We start from the raw sequence: 16,268 nt of genomic DNA, 5'->3' as shown, positions 1-16,268 counted from the left end.
GCTCCAGGTTTCATTAGGGGCTAATAGGTGTGCACTGTGCTGGAAATTCATGTTGTCTTGAGAATGAACATTTTCTTGTCAAAGCAAGCATACTAAAGAATTATTAATATCGACATTTATACTGTAGTTTTTTTTTAAATCAGACTATTACACAGTAGAGCCATCATTCATCTCTTGACAATTGTCTCTTTTCTCTCTTTCCCTCAGAAAGGTGTAAAATTGGGATGTGGTCTCCAAAAGAGCAGAATCATTTCTAGTCTGTTAAACCAGAAACTATAACAAAAAAAAAGTTAGAACATGTGCATGTAACCCCTGTTTTTTTTTTTTTGTGCAATTGCTCGCTACAGTTCCTTGCTGTGGTTGTAAATTTGATAAGCATGTCACTCTCCTTCCTTCGCTGTTTGTGGTAAATCTGGCAGTTTAATATGAAACACCTTCTGTATGGTTTTAAGCTTAACATAAGAAGGAAACAGAGAGGCTGGTGCGCTGTGGCTGGTACAAAGATTGAAGGCCGTTTCTGTGGACAGCAACAAAACTTAGAACAAACATTTAACAGTATACCTCCAGGGCTTCTATTAAATGACCTTCCTTGACCACGTCACAATGTCTTTCCTCAGCATCATGTGATGTTTCATGCCTTACCATGAGATGCTTGAGCTCCATCTTATTTTCAGTGAGCTACGTTGTAATAAAGATAACATCAAGTCTTCAGTTAGAAAAAAGGGTTTTCTTGATGTATAGTAGAGCACATTCCCATACCCACTAGTCTCCCACGGCTTTGCTGAGCTGAATACCAGCATTGTCTCAGACTGTGTCCTACATGCTGTAACTTCAGATCACTTCTTGAAGATTAAATAAGCAGGTAATTTATCTAAAAAAACCATCTTTCAAAACTAATTGCGCAAACGAACCAACATAAAGTCTCTCAGTTATTTTTATTGTGCACTTTTAGCAGTTAACCGATGGGGTGAAAAAGAAAGGCAACATGGGTTTCTTTTCGGGTCAACACCACTTCCCATATTAACTCAAGCTGCTCAGGAAACATGCACCCCTGTGTGCACCCTCACAGAGCCAGTGAGGGATGCTGCTGTGGCCTGCCAGCCAGAAGCACCGAGATACACAGACCGCAGAGGGAACAGGCAGAGATGGTTGGGTGAGGATGAGTGTGTGTGTGTGTGTGTGTGTGTGTGTGTGTGTGTGTAGAGAAGTTGGGTAAAGGGTGTGTGTGTGTGTGTGTGTGTGTGTGTGTGTGTGTGTGTGTGTGTGTGTGTGTGTGTGTGTGTGTGTGTGCGCGTGTGTGTAGAGAAGTTGGGTAAAGGGTGTGTGTGTGTGTGTGTGTGTGGAGAAGGTGGGTAAAGGATGTGTTATCTAGGGTACACTGCACTTCCTCATGTGTTAAGAGTGAACCTTCTGTTCCCAGAGCTGGGAGTCAGGTCAGCAACAGACTAGATTCAGTCCCAGGCAGGGCTCAGGACTCCAGCAGATGGCTGCCATGACTCTGTTGTGAATACAAAAACACTGAGCAAACTAGATAGACAAACAACATTTTCATACTTTGTTTGACTTCTAATGTTTTAAAGTGTTAAACTAGTTAAATGTATAAAAGTCCTGGAAATTTGTATTAACGTCCTGGAAATGTAAGGGAATACTTTAACATTTTGGGAAATACGCCTTTGCTTTCTTGCCGAGAGTTAGATGAGAAAATCAATGCCACTCTCATATCTGTCCATTTAATATGAAGGTGTAGTGAGGAGACAGCTAGCTTAGCTTATTCTTTAGCATAAAGACTGTAAGCAACCCTAAACCAAACGTGAAAATAGATCCACCTACCAGCACCTAAAACTCACTAATTAACACATTATATTGTGGGAAAGTGTAAAAGCAACAAGTTGTGGTGTTATGGGGGGTTGTGTGCCAGACTATATCTAGCTGAGAGGTTGTACTTAGACCGGTGCTTTGAGCTAAATGCTAATGTAAGCATGCTAACATGTCCAGTGACAACATGCTGATATTTAGCAGGTAGACAGTACAGCTAAGGGTGGTGTCATTTATTGTGCATTTAGTTGGCCATAAACCAAAGTATTGGGCAACTTGATCTGATGATGGTTCACTAAAGTTATGACAGTCCATCCAATATTTGTTGCAACATTTCACTCAAAAGCAAAAATATCAACTTCATAGTGGGTGAAGATGAAAAGTCAGGGGATCACCGAAGTCAGTTGGTTTCATCCTCTGGACACCATGAATATCTGTAGAAACTTCCATCAGTCCATCAAACATTTGTTGAGATATTTCATTCTGGACCAAACTGGTGGACTGACAGACATTGCTGTCCATAGAGCCATTCCCATAGCATGGCTAAAAATATATATATAAAATATAAATAAAATGTATAAGATATGCAAAAATCTATGTAAAAGTTGTGTTAATCTCAAAGGCTATTTTGAAACGTTTAACCAGTCTTATACAGAATGAAATTTGCACGACCCTTGAGCTTTTACAATAATGTCGGAGAGCCATGTCGGTGTGTTTACCTCTTTTAAAGGTGACTAGAGATGAGAGAACATCCCTGTGCAGTTGAGGTAATCATTGATCTGACCGTCAGTGTTCACCTCACGCTTGATGCCACAGTCTTTGTGTCAGCACACAACAGGGCACCTTGGCAACCTTGCTGCCTTTTTTAATTGGCCCATATTTCTGTGTGTGATCATTTGAGAAATGGATTAAAGGATAACTTCTAACAGTTGTTGTTCATCTCCGTGATTCAATATTGCTGCTTATTTCTGACAGTTCTCATGCCCAATGTGTGTCACAGGATGAGCTGATTTCTACATTCAACCTTTAGGATGTCAACAGAACAGATCATACTGCCACAACCTTTTGAAATAATTGTACGTTTAATTTGATAAATTTTTTTATTTATTTTTTCTATTGTGTAGCTTTAACAATATTATTTTGATGTAAAACTCCTCTTCAGGTAATTAATCTTTCTGGAATCTGGAATGACAGAATAAATGATCCTCTCTGGTTTTAGTATTTTTCAACTCCCTCATCTCCACAAAACTTTAAGCTGTTCAACAGGGCCGGTTCCTCCTGTGAAATATTTTTCCGAGCCTTTCTGTGTGCCGGAACATTCCATTGGGCAAGAGGATATCGCCTCTCCGCTCATCTAATATTTAACTGGTGCTGCAAGGCTGACAAAAGCAAGGTATTGAGTTCATTTTAATCTCCAATTTCCTTGGATCTGGCGCATAGATCATGACGTTTACCCTCTGTCAAACATGCCATTCATTCCATTTCAAACTATCATTCACTCCACTGCTATGTCTGATCCTGACCAGGGAGACATTGTGTATTCTCATGCTGCAATTAAACCCTGTTGATCACAGTACATTGTGCTTTATCACCAGTGATACATTTTATACACTTAATTGCTCTTTGTATCGAAAGTTGGATAGACTTCCTTATTACAATAGGGGATATAGTGTATACTGTATTTCATGATGTTTATCTATAAAGCTCAACTGTCACATCTTCTAAACTACCTCATATCTCCTCTCTCATTTTGTTCTTACAATTATGATACATGATCCAATGATTATTTAACCTTGCATATCCCTTATTTACATACTAATCCTTGCAGGACTGGATTTGTACTGTGCAGCTTCAAAATGCAATGAACTGCAAACATCTCTGAAGCTCCACTCTTTTCTTCTCTTTGGAGATTGTAAAGCTATATTACCAAAACCTTTTCAAACACTTTCGGACACTAGCTTTTGTTTGTATTTGTTGCATGGAAGCCAGTTGTCTGACTTTATATCACTTTAAAGGTCCAGTATGTAACATTTAGGAGGAGCTATTGGCAGAAATGGATTATAATATTTATTTATTTATTTATAAAGTATGTTTTCATTAGTGTATAATCACCTGAAAATAAGAATTGTGTTTTCATTACCTTAGAATAAGCCGTTTTTATCTATAGAGGGAGCGGGTCTCCTTCCACGGAGGTCGCCATGTTGCACCGCCATGTTTCTACAGTAGCCCAGAACGGACAAACCAAACACTGGCTCTAGATAGGGCCTTTCACATTTTTGCAAGTTTCACGGCCACCGTAGTTTCTCCTACACGCTTGGAACGGGAGGATGATCTGAGCGGTATTCAAATGGTTGCAAACAGCAATTTTAACGCTAGATGCCACTAAATCCTACACACTGGACCATTAACTGGTGTAATTTTTCCTTTATGCTGGGTGTCTGTATGGTATTTAAGGACTGTCTGTAAAAGTTTTCTTTGTTCTAAGATCTCTCTTGAAAGACATCAAGATCTCAATAAGAATGCCTGACTAAATAATGAATCTATTCATAAGCATTTTTTTAAAGTTATATATTTGATTTGAAGTGTTGTAAAATATTTGTATAATATGGACATACACTACATTGCCATATGTTGCTGTAGCTCAGGTGATGAGTGCATTGAATTGTGGAACTTCAAGCAAGCTGTTTCTCACAGTCCCTCATCCCCTTCACATATGGAGTAAATGTGAGGGGAAACCTGGGAGAGCATGCTTGACCAGAGACAGAACAGGGTGTGAATGCCTTCAGTAAGATGAAACACATGAGCAGCTCCCTGATTCCAACCCCACTCATTATTGAACTTAGGAAATTATTTTGTGAAATCATTGATGTTTAAAAGAAGCTACAACTACAGCAACACTGTGAGAAACAAGACGATAGTCTACAGCCACATTGGCTAAGCTGTACTTAGGCGCAGCAGTGCTTTGAGGTAAATGCTAGTGTCAGCATGCTAACATGCTAGTAATGACAATGCTAACATGCTGATGTTAAGCAGGTATAATGTTTACCATATTTGTCTTAATTTAGCATGTTAGCTTGCTAGCATTTGCTAATTAACACAAAGTAAACCATAATATTGGACAAATTAAAATTTTGACCAGATTATAGTTTATCCTGAGGGGAATGTCTGTACCAAATTTTATGGCAATCCATCAGATAGTTGTTGAGACATTTCACACAAAACCACCAATGTCAACCTCATGGTGTTGCTAGAGGAAAAGTCAGGGGATCAACAAAGTCATTAGGATTCATCTTCTGGGAAACATGAATATCTATACCAAATTTCATGCTAATCCACACACAGTAGTTGTCAAGAAATTTCACCAAAAATCTAAAATGTCAACCTGCTGGTTGTGCTAGAAAAAAGGTCAGGGGACCATGAATGTCTGTAGAAATGTTTCTGCTAATCCATCTAGTAGATTTTGAGATATTTCCCAGGATAATTGAAACCATTGACCTGCTTGTTAGAGGAAAAGTCAGGGGATCAACAAAGTCATTAGGATTCATCCTCTGGACACCATGAATATCTGCACCAAATTTCACAGCCTATATGTTGTCAAAACAATACAGTTTGTTGATTGTAATGAGAACCTTTTCTCATTATACCAAGCTCTGCTCTGATAACAAGGTACCTTCCTCGTTATAACAAAATACTGTAAATGTGAGAAATAACTTATCTAATGATAGGAGCTTTCTAACTCCTTTAAAACGGTTTAAGACGGCATGTTTTTAATTTCTCTGTAATATTCCACAGACGACACATGCCCTGAATCACGCTCTCTATGACACTTGTTTTGTATCAGGAGACTGAGGGAAACCGCTTGGTGCCGCTATACATGTGACCTTCAAGCTGTATAGCTTGTGGTATGTGATGTCACATATCAGACAGTATGTACTGTATAATCCTCTGATGGAATTCTGCTTGTTTTGGTTCAGAAGTTGTTTTCTTTTTTCTTGTAGCCGAAGCAGGGCCTGAGGCAGTTTCTCCTGTTCCACTGCTGTTTGACAAGTGGATGTTGACACATTTTTGTTATTCCATGTTCTATATCTAGCTCCTCTGTATTAAATTGCAAATAGTTCAAACAGCAAACAATGAGGTTAGCTCTTTCAACACGAACATCAACCTTTTTTTGCAATTATTGTGGTTTTGATTGATTCATTCTTACTTAACAGAACTTAACAATCATTTGGAGGATTTTTTCTCCATAACAAACATATAATATTAAGCCTTGGGCTAGTCTGTAGGTGAATGTGTCCTTTGTTAGATACATATTGGCAGACAATGTAAAGAGGAGAAAGTATTCAGCTAACTTTCGACTGTAACACAAGTTTTTTGATAACTACACTATGCCCTGGGTTAACCTCTTGAACATGAAAGGAACCTGATCTCAAGACATTTCTTCTCTGTTAAATAAAATAAATGACTTTAATGCTCAAAATCCTCCTTAAGTAGTCTATATCCGATAGTCATTATTGTCCCCAGGACATTATACCTTCAATCAATCATTTCTGTGTTTTTGAGGGTTAGTGTTCCAATCATTAAAATGGGATTTAGGGTCAACCTCATATCAAAGTCAGAGCCCAGTTTAGGACATGATTAACAGACAGATGTGAGGGAGGACTATAGGTTGAGGGTCTTTTTGTCTGCTGGTTTATGTCATATTAATGTTATTATTTACAAGATTTACGGTTATACTGTTTCGGTTCCTGGAGATTCTGTCACCTGCACATGATTTAGAGTCTATAAGTGAATGTTTTTTGTTCATCCGTGGCGTAATTATAAGTGGATTGTTGGTATTATGAGGTTTAACATCCCTGAAGGCAGAATGCCCTGAGGATACTCTTTGTTATTTTAGGGATCCATGGTTAAAGCTGTCTGAAATTTCACAGGATGCTAGGAGGTCATTGACCAGAAAAGGCAGCTCCCTGCTTAATGTTTTAAACCAATCTCTGTTTACTTGACTTTCCTTGACTTTGTTTTCATTTAATAAAAGTAGATTTTGGAAAACTCAAAAAAACACATTCTGTCATTTTTACTTATACACATGCAGTACTTTTCTGAAAAGGGCTTGCTTTGGACCCAATCAGTAATTTATTGATTCTTGTCAAAGGAGATGAATCAGGATTTAACACAAACACTTCTGATGATTTCAGTGTAAATCTAATAATAATAACAATAATAGCTTTATTTATATAGCCCCTTTCAAAACTATTGTTACAAAGTGCTTCAAATCTACTTGTTGCAAGAAATGTCAATTTATTCTCTTGAGTGGCCGATCTTATTTTGGATGGATTTCTGGAAACTTTGGGAAAAATGGAATTGTTTCATACCATTTCTTTAACATTTTTAAGTGTTTTCACCTAAATACAACATATCAAGACTGAAATTGAGGCTAAACGACTTGAGAGGATGAAAGTCTTTTGCAGCACTCCCCCTGACCACACTGTACACAATGCTGTTATCTCTTCACCTTGTACAGTACGCACCAAACATCCTGTTTCTGCATTCATTATTTTGAGAGTAAGGATATCAGTCTTCCTTCCGTTTCAATCTGACCTGTTTACAGCTAAATAAACATCCATACGCACACATGCACACAGTCTCTCTTTCTCAGTCTTACATCCCTGATCATTAAACCATTGTCTTTGCACATTTCAGTTGAATTAGAACAATCTAAAGCATGCGCCGCCAGAAAGCAAATAATTGTATTTCCTAAAATGTCAAACTATTCCTTTAAAGGAGCACAGCACAGGCACAGTAGGCTGTGTGATACCTGGCTAAATGACTACCTTTAAATGACAACTCTCCCTTTGATGAAAATTGTTTATCTTAATACCAATAGAAAGCCCTGTTTGAGTGAGGCACTGATATTCTGTTATGGCATACAGCAGGCCATTTCCACGTAGGCATATGGACTTGTGTAGCAGGAAAGCACAGATGTAACTACTAGCATTTATGATGGCTTACTGATGATATGACATGTCAAAATGTCTGCCATGAAAATCACGGTAATCTTTAAAGTTGTTAGTCTTGAGGGCTGGTGTGCACACGCCTCACGACAGCCTGCTTAAAATGAGGCTGGAAACACTTGAAGTAGTAAAAGATTTGAAACTTCAAAACCAATCCAATGCCTCAATGTGTTAGAGGTAAGTAAAGCTTGATTTGTATAGTTCAGCTGTAAATTCTCAAAAACGTAACTAGCGTCAGTGCTGCTGTCAACTAAGTTAAAATAAGAGTAGCTAGCAGAGTGACTTCACCATGACATGACTTTATAATAACCATCATTAATAAATGGTAAATTGATAGTTAATTCAACTTTAGGTAGTTCACTGTTAACAAACAATGAAATGATAATTAATAATGTTTACTAAGTATTAGTGATGCTATAATTCAGGTTTTTTTGTCATTAGTTTGTGTAATATAAAATAATTAGTTTATAAATTATATATTGTGTCATGGCTGATAAGAGTAGTATCAGAATCAAAATCTTTATTGATCCCCGAGGGGAAACTCTTTCCTTACAGCTGCTCACTGTCACATCAATACACAACTGATAGTAACTGATAAGATTAACAAATTATTTAACGTGGCCCACATTATCATGTTTTATATACTATCTTAAGTATTTTAATGATTACCAAATGATTTGTAAACCTTTTAAGAGGTTGTAAAACATCTATAAACATTACATAGGTAGATGGACCAGATATTTGTAACACTGTTAATGGTTAACAATTACTTTGTCCACAAACATTATTTGGATGGCTATTATAAAGTTGCCACTGATGATTATAATACCTTGTTAGATGGTTAAAAAATACTTTGTAAACCATCTCTAAACATTATCTGGATTGCTGAGCAACTCAAATGAGGGTGGGTTTTAAATGATAACCAGAGGATGGAGTCCTGTCAGCAGCAGAATTGACCAAGAGATGCATTCAAACTCCAGACCTTACCTGTCACCTGCTGTAATACAAGCTTTAGCAACACGTTACCTTACTAATGAGAGGTTAGCTACAGTAACATTACCTTACAATGTTCAGCCAAGTATAACACACTACAAAAGGCAATTAGCTTTTGGTAGGTCAGGTGCTATTTAAAGAACATCACGTCAAAGCTACTTTAGCAGCATATTTTTAGGGACAGTGCTTACTGATCAATGGAAAATCTGCCTGAGTTAGACTAGAAGGCTAATTTTCTTCTGCTATTTATGGCTAGAGGACAAAGCCCTGCACACTTCCACAGGTGTTTTCAATTGTCCTAATTAGACCACTGCTCAAGTTGAAGTTGGGCAGAGGGTATGTGAGGTCACTAAACTGCGTTTTCTAATGAGGATGATGGTCATTTGGGAAGGAGGCAATTTTAGCCTGATATATACAGTACAGTAGGGGGAACCACGTGATTCCTCCATATACAAATTGGTACCCTGAATACGATAATTTAATAGTGCTGATGGGTACTGAAATCAAATCAGTCGTGGGTTAATTAAACCACAGGAGATTATGCCAGTAGGCGAGAATGGAAGAAATCCTGTGCCACGTTTGATTTAACAGTGGAGAGTGAGAGAGGCGTCAGTCTAGCAGAGTCTGCACACACCTACACAGTCTTGAAGAGAAGTCGAATCAGCCAAGGAAGTGAAAACACCTTTGTGGGGGTATGTGAGAGCTGATGATGAAAATGAGCAAAATCTAATAAAATAATATTTTACCACAGTTACACTATATAAAGGTGCATAGCAACAAAAATCATGTAAAGAACAGTACAATGTACCGGCACCAACAGGAGAGTTGGTATTCACTCCTTCAATGACTCAATGATGATTATTAATTGTAGCCACCAGCACTATTACTTCATTAAATACAATTTTAACAACCCAGACTTTTTCAAGGTACCAGTTTCTTTTTGGAAAACTCACCTGGGTCCCACAAGACCCCCGGCCTATAGACATTCTCTTCCCTCTGACCTGCTTATCTGACCTCTGTCTACAAAACGTGTTAAAACACTCCTCCCAACAGGCATTTTTCACAAAAGACAGTTTGACTTGTCACAGCAGGAAATGCACAGGTGTAAATAATAACATTGATATATCTGCTTCAGTTTCAGGCTTGATGGTATTGTACAGGCTGGCTCACTGTCACACTGTCATGGCTTACTGGGACACTTGAATAGAACAGAGCCATCGTTAATGTTATTAGTAACACTTTACAAGTCAAAATGTCTGTTGAGAAAAGGACCATGTTAGGATCTCTAATACAGTCTTTTCTCTCTCTCTTGACATTAGACCCTCTACCTTTACAGCAGCTCTCACTATATGTTTGCTTAAACTAACTTTGAGCCGGGTGTGCTGGCTAATTTGAATGTTTTGTTTCCTTCTTTACACCAGGAAAGAATAATAGCTGAACAATCAAGTGACTATCATAGACGAATGAGGGACTACACCGTCTTAATCAAGTGACTATTACTCCAAAAAATAGGCTTTTAAATCAATTTCAAGCTGGCTTTTAAATCCATTTCAAGCTGGCTTTAGGTCATTCACAGCAGAGAAGTGCATTCTAAAAAGTGGTAAATAACAAAGAGATTATTAAGATTTCTCTTCCGCAAACAGTTTTAGTTCCTCTTGATTCTCTTCCTCCAGTCGAATTTATCAGAATATCCATACGAATTGCCTTGCAAATGACAGTAACACCTGCAGGACCACATTAAGGATTTAATTGCATTTCATTTTCATTACAAATTAATATCACAATGATCACTATTTAACCTCATGCCAAAATTATATGTTATCATGATGACATTGTTCACTGCTAATTACCAATTTGCCAATTAGACATAATGACAGATCCCAATTTGCACCACTAAAGGCATGTTTATGTACAGTCATTAAATATATTGGCAGTAAATGCTCCCAAAAGTAGTAAAAGTATTGGCCCAAAGACACACACTTTTTATGCTGCTTTTATGTTAATGCATAAATGAGAGTTATACATAATAAACATACAATAGGATTGACACGCAGCAATTTAAGTTCCTAATTTCGTTGATTTGGTTTTAGGACTTTCTCTTGATATAAGTTTCAACTTGTTTTGAGGAATTGTGTTTTTTGTGTTAGGTCCCAGTCACTGCTGTAGTTTCCCTGTTTTCAGAGAGAGAAAACACACATCTGCAGTGTGGCTGAGGAATGACGTGAGTGTCCGATGAGAGCAGTGATAACTTGAGAGGGTCTCCTTCCTGTACAGCTGCGCTTGACCGGCACAACAACACTTGTGAATGAATTAGTCGCGTGTGCACACACACAAACACACACACACACACACACACACACACACACACACACACACACAATGAAGTACTGGTGACAAAGATACAGTACTTCTCTTTTCCTTGAAATGTAGTGTGGTCACTGTAGTTGGACAAAACTTAACATAAGGAAGGAACCAGCAGTGTTATCATGACAGAGAGAAAAACATCCTGAGAGTTAATACTTTCTTGCCCCCCATCGCTGGATTTTAATATCCAACAGCTGAGTGACCTCATGAGAAATTTGTGAATGGACAGTCCGGCCGGTATTCTTATCTGGCTCTGCAGATTTCAGCCCCTTGTAGGACTATGAGACACAATAACAGTGAGGCAGCACATCCTGCTTCGCTCAATACATAATGGATAATTGTGCAATCAGTTGTTATGAATATACAGTGAAGTTGCGTAGGAATCATTCAGTTCATGCCCTGATACCAGCTGCAGATTACACTAACAGTGTTTGCCTGGAGCTGGGCCATCTTATTCACTTATGCTGCATTCCAGACAACTCTGAACTCGAAAATTTCCAACCTCCTACTAGAAAAAGTACAATGCAACGCTACTTCAAGTGTGAGTTCCTACTTGTGAACTCGGTGCAAATCCATCCACCCCGACTACATGAAGAAGCAGTTGTCTGACGTCACACAACATTGGCAGCACCCATGGATGCGCACATAAGGCTACATTTCAATCAATAGGGGAGGGGGGTAGGATGTATTTGTAGACTACAGTATTTTTATTATCTATTGAATGGAATATTTAGATACGTTTCCGAGTATAAAAGTGCTGTAAAATAATATGTATAATGGCGTTTGTTCATGTGTTTTTTATTGTCATTTATATATGCAAGGAGGCTGCAATGCTGAGAGTTTAAAATTGTGTCACTTGCCAAAGAATAAGTTTACGTTTGACATCGTGCACCTGGAACACTTTGAGGTCAGAAGTCATAAATTTCCCCAGGGAAATTCCGACCTCCAACTTTGACTGGAAAGCAGCATTACACCACACTATTAACAAACAAAGTGATGTAGATAAAAAACACCATGGGAAATCTGAGGCTCCATGTAATTAACTTGCATTAAGATAATCTCCAGTTCTGACAGTGTTTGCTCATGGTTGATCTACATACATAATTCACTGTGATGCATCTGGGAGCATTTCACCATTATTATTTCTGAAATGTCATATTCATTACATCCATGTTTTTCATTCCTGAAAAAGAAACACACTTTAAAAACTACTTTAATCTTATTGTATTAAATGTATGAGCAATATCTCATTCCCATATATCTCTGAAAGGCTCTGTCATGTATTTTATCCCATATTTTTTCATACTGCAGTCAATGCTGTTCATCGTTCCATCATGTCGATATTTATGGTTTTATGCCCCATATAATACCTGTTTCTGTTTACTATCTCAATCCATTTCAGTTACTCTAGAACCATTTCCTCTTCTCCTTTTCAAAAAATGTAGAGTATCTTGATATATCCCTCCTCCTATTGTTGTGTTGTGTGTTTCCTGCAAATAACCAAATAAGACTCAACTGCAAGGGGGTTTTAATAAATGGATGTAAAGAAGCAATATCAGCATGTTTCTGTTTTTGTAAACTCGCTGATATTAATCACAATGTGCATTGTTCAGAGTTTACATAAATAAAATCTGTGTTTATGTACACACTGAACCGCATGGCAGTATTTCAAATGGTTTGCATTTCTAGAAGTTGGTGGGTGTGGATCTTTCATCATTTTAAATTATGACTTCAGTTTAGTCATGTGTTGACAAATGCTTGGGAAACCAGGTGTGTGTTTGTTATTACACACCTGCACTGAAGGAATCTTTGGTTTGGAATTATAAGCATGTCGCTCACTGTTCCTTTGACATGTGTGATCACTCCTGTGATGTTGACAGTGTCTGTCACTCACCTGATACACACAAGACACTGATTGAGGGATGGGCAGTGCTGCACACTTCCTGCCACAGACTGATTATTCTCTGCGTAGTCTGAAGACAAGCTGTTTTCATCACATTTCAGAGCTTCCATGTGATCTTTGTCAGAGCAGACATCAGACGGACATGATGTTGGATCTGCTCGTGCAACAGTCACTAGTGGAGGTGTGCACTTCTCCCCCGTGGGTGAATCTGAGATCTGATAAGGTAGGGTCAAGTGTTTTGTCCAGCAGCAAACCAATATACTGTCACATCCTGTGGACACAATGGTCAAAGGCAATCATCCTTAAGCCAGAACACACATCATTCACTTTTGAGTGTTTACTGTAATACAATGACTCCCAACCAGGGGTGCTTGTAACCCAGGGGGTACTTCTGCGGTTGTTTGGAGGCACGTGGAAAGATTGTTGACTAGCTCAACCCCGATACTGAGTCAGCTGGGTGTTTGAGGTCATCTGACAGGACTGTGGGGGTGTTACCACGAGTTACCACTGAGGACATGTGGGTCATGTCCTTTGATTTGTGCATGTTTTCTTGAGTATAATCCTGTGGATTTTTTTTTTTACAGCCCATCGTTTATAACGTTGGATATGAAAACCAGTTTCACAATTTCTCTCCAATTGATCAAATGATAATTACCTACAATACAGTACATCTGTCAAACTCGCAAACCGCAGGTATAATTAAAAAAACCAACACCAGACCATGTATGAACAATTGCATCACAACAACGTCCCTGCCAGGCTGTACACAATCACACACACATCATACAAGCTGTTTTATGCGTTAGGGGGGAAAACTTCCCCCGCGACCCCGGCAGTGTATCCTGCAGGTGACTGGCAGGTCAGACTGACAGGCTGATCGGAACATTGCTTACAGTCTGTGCCCAGAGGCTCGATGTCACCCTCTGCTCCTGCCAGACCTCAGCTCCCCTTCCAGACACTACCTACAGTGAAACAAAATGAAACGCACAGTCAGCCCCAGGCCTCGGGGAACTGCAATAAATCATCCAATTTATTCTTCCCTGCACACCGCCCAATTATCATTGTTTGTTTATTGTGCTTCAGTTAATACTTTAATTATGTTTTAATTACATAAAATCATCTCAGATTCTAGTTTCTCTTTTACTGCTTGTGTCTGAGAAAATTCAGAAGCACATTCGCTCTGAGGCTACTTCCTCCCTCCCTGCCTCTGAACATCAAATGCCAGAGGAGTTGATTTGCCGTTAAATTGTTGTTGTGTATCACAGAAGTCAATCTTGACTGCCAGCAAGTGAGTGATGGGCTTGCATAAGCAGCCTTTAAAAGCTCAGGGCACATGACAAGAATATGAGATAAAGCTGCTATGGGCCTGTCAGTGAAACAAGCATATCTATTAAATCAGTGTGTATGTGTGTGCAAGTGTGTTAGTGTATTAAAATGCAACTAAGCCCTTGTAGTAGTTTTTTCTTTTTTTTTTAAGCCAGGTTAGGTACTTATTTGTGGACTGACAGTCTACTGACAGAACATGGTTATTAAAAAACACAATTTGTTACCTCCTGATTGAATATGACAGTTTAACAAGCCAATCAATCAACTTCATACTTATGTGTGCATGTATCTGTGCTCTGGAATTCAGTCAATCTTTTCTGATGTGATTAGACAGATGAGTGGAAAGAGCAAGGTAGATTTTGTGCATGCATGATCCTGCAAGGTACTATGACCCTGCCTCATTTCCCTTCACGTACCATATTCCGTCAGGAACTGAGAGTGTAAAATTTAGGGTGTGCCATCAAGTGACAAGAGATCTGGCTTGCTGCTCTGCCTCTTTGTGATGTCAGACTTTAGCAGCGTTTAGGGGACTGATAGAGCGTTACTACCACTTAGTGGCGGGATTTACAGCTTAAAATAAAACAGAAGTCAAATTATTCTTCTGCCTCATCCCTGTATGAAATATTTAGGGTGGAGCTGTTCATTGTGAGAACTTTGTGTTGGTTTTCAAGTTTATTCAGCGATCACAGCTGTATAGGCTACTGCAGTGGTTCCCAAGCTCTTCTGTCAGACTCCATATCAAGTGCATTTTCATTGACACCACCCTCATGTTCCAAAAATGTGTTCATTTGAATTAATGTTAAACTGGATATTATTTAACACTATCAATTATATAAAAGTGGATATTGTTCCAGTATTTTTTTGTACAACTGAGCCGTCATTGTTTAGGTCGGTTTGGTCAAGCTTGCATTCGCACAACTGGACTTTTCAACCATTTATCCATTATTTTTAGCTTATCATTTGAACTGTTTATTCATAACTTTTAGCTATTTCAGCCATTTGTCCATTGCTTTTAACGTTAGCTAACTGTTTAAACTTATTTGCAAGCTTGCATACTTTTTCCTGAACTCTCAATCACAGCATGTGGTGTTCAGACGTTGCAGCTGACTCAATTTGTAGATAGACATTTTTTTAATCAAATCAAAATGTCTTTTGTTATCTTTTTTTTCCAAATAAACCGAGCTAATCTACAATCTAACCATGTACACACCTCCCTGGCACCTAGAATCAATGACTATCTGTTCTGCAAGCTGCTCTTTAGTTTATATGCCTATTTATCCATCCTGTCTGGCCCTGTTTGGTGAGCTGGCAGCCTGGGATGGTTGGGTGTGTACTATTATATTGAGGCTGTCTGAGGATGCCAAGGTATTTCCTGCCAGTGCAGAGCTCTGACTTCAGCCTGTTCGTCCATTCCTGAGGAAATTAGACTGAGTTCCTGCAGCAGAAGATGTGTCACTCCTTTATTAGTTTGTGTTTTGAAGTACATTCGCTCTGAGGCTACTTCCTCCCTCCCTGCCTCTGAACACCAAATTCCAGAAGAGTTGATTTGCCGTTAAATTGTTGTTGTGTATCACAGAAGTCAATCTTGACTGCCAGCAGGTGAGTGACGGCTTGCATAAGCAGCCTTTAAAAGCTCAGGGCACATGACAAGAATATGAGATAAAGCTGCTATGGGCCTGTCAGTGAAACAAGCATATCTATTAAATCAGTGTGAATGTGTGTGTGTGTGTGTGTGTGTGTGTGTGTGTGTGTGTGTGTGTGTGTGTGTGTGTGTGTGTGTGTGTGTGTGTGTGTGTGTGTGTTGTGTGCAAGTGTGGTACTGTATTAAAATGCAACTAAGCCCTTGTAGTAGTTTTTTA

This window comes from Siniperca chuatsi, linkage group LG6 (genome assembly GCF_020085105.1).
Source record: "Siniperca chuatsi isolate FFG_IHB_CAS linkage group LG6, ASM2008510v1, whole genome shotgun sequence".
Taxonomy (NCBI): Eukaryota; Metazoa; Chordata; class Actinopteri; order Centrarchiformes; family Sinipercidae; genus Siniperca; species Siniperca chuatsi.
This window is presented reverse-complemented; position numbering follows the sequence as displayed.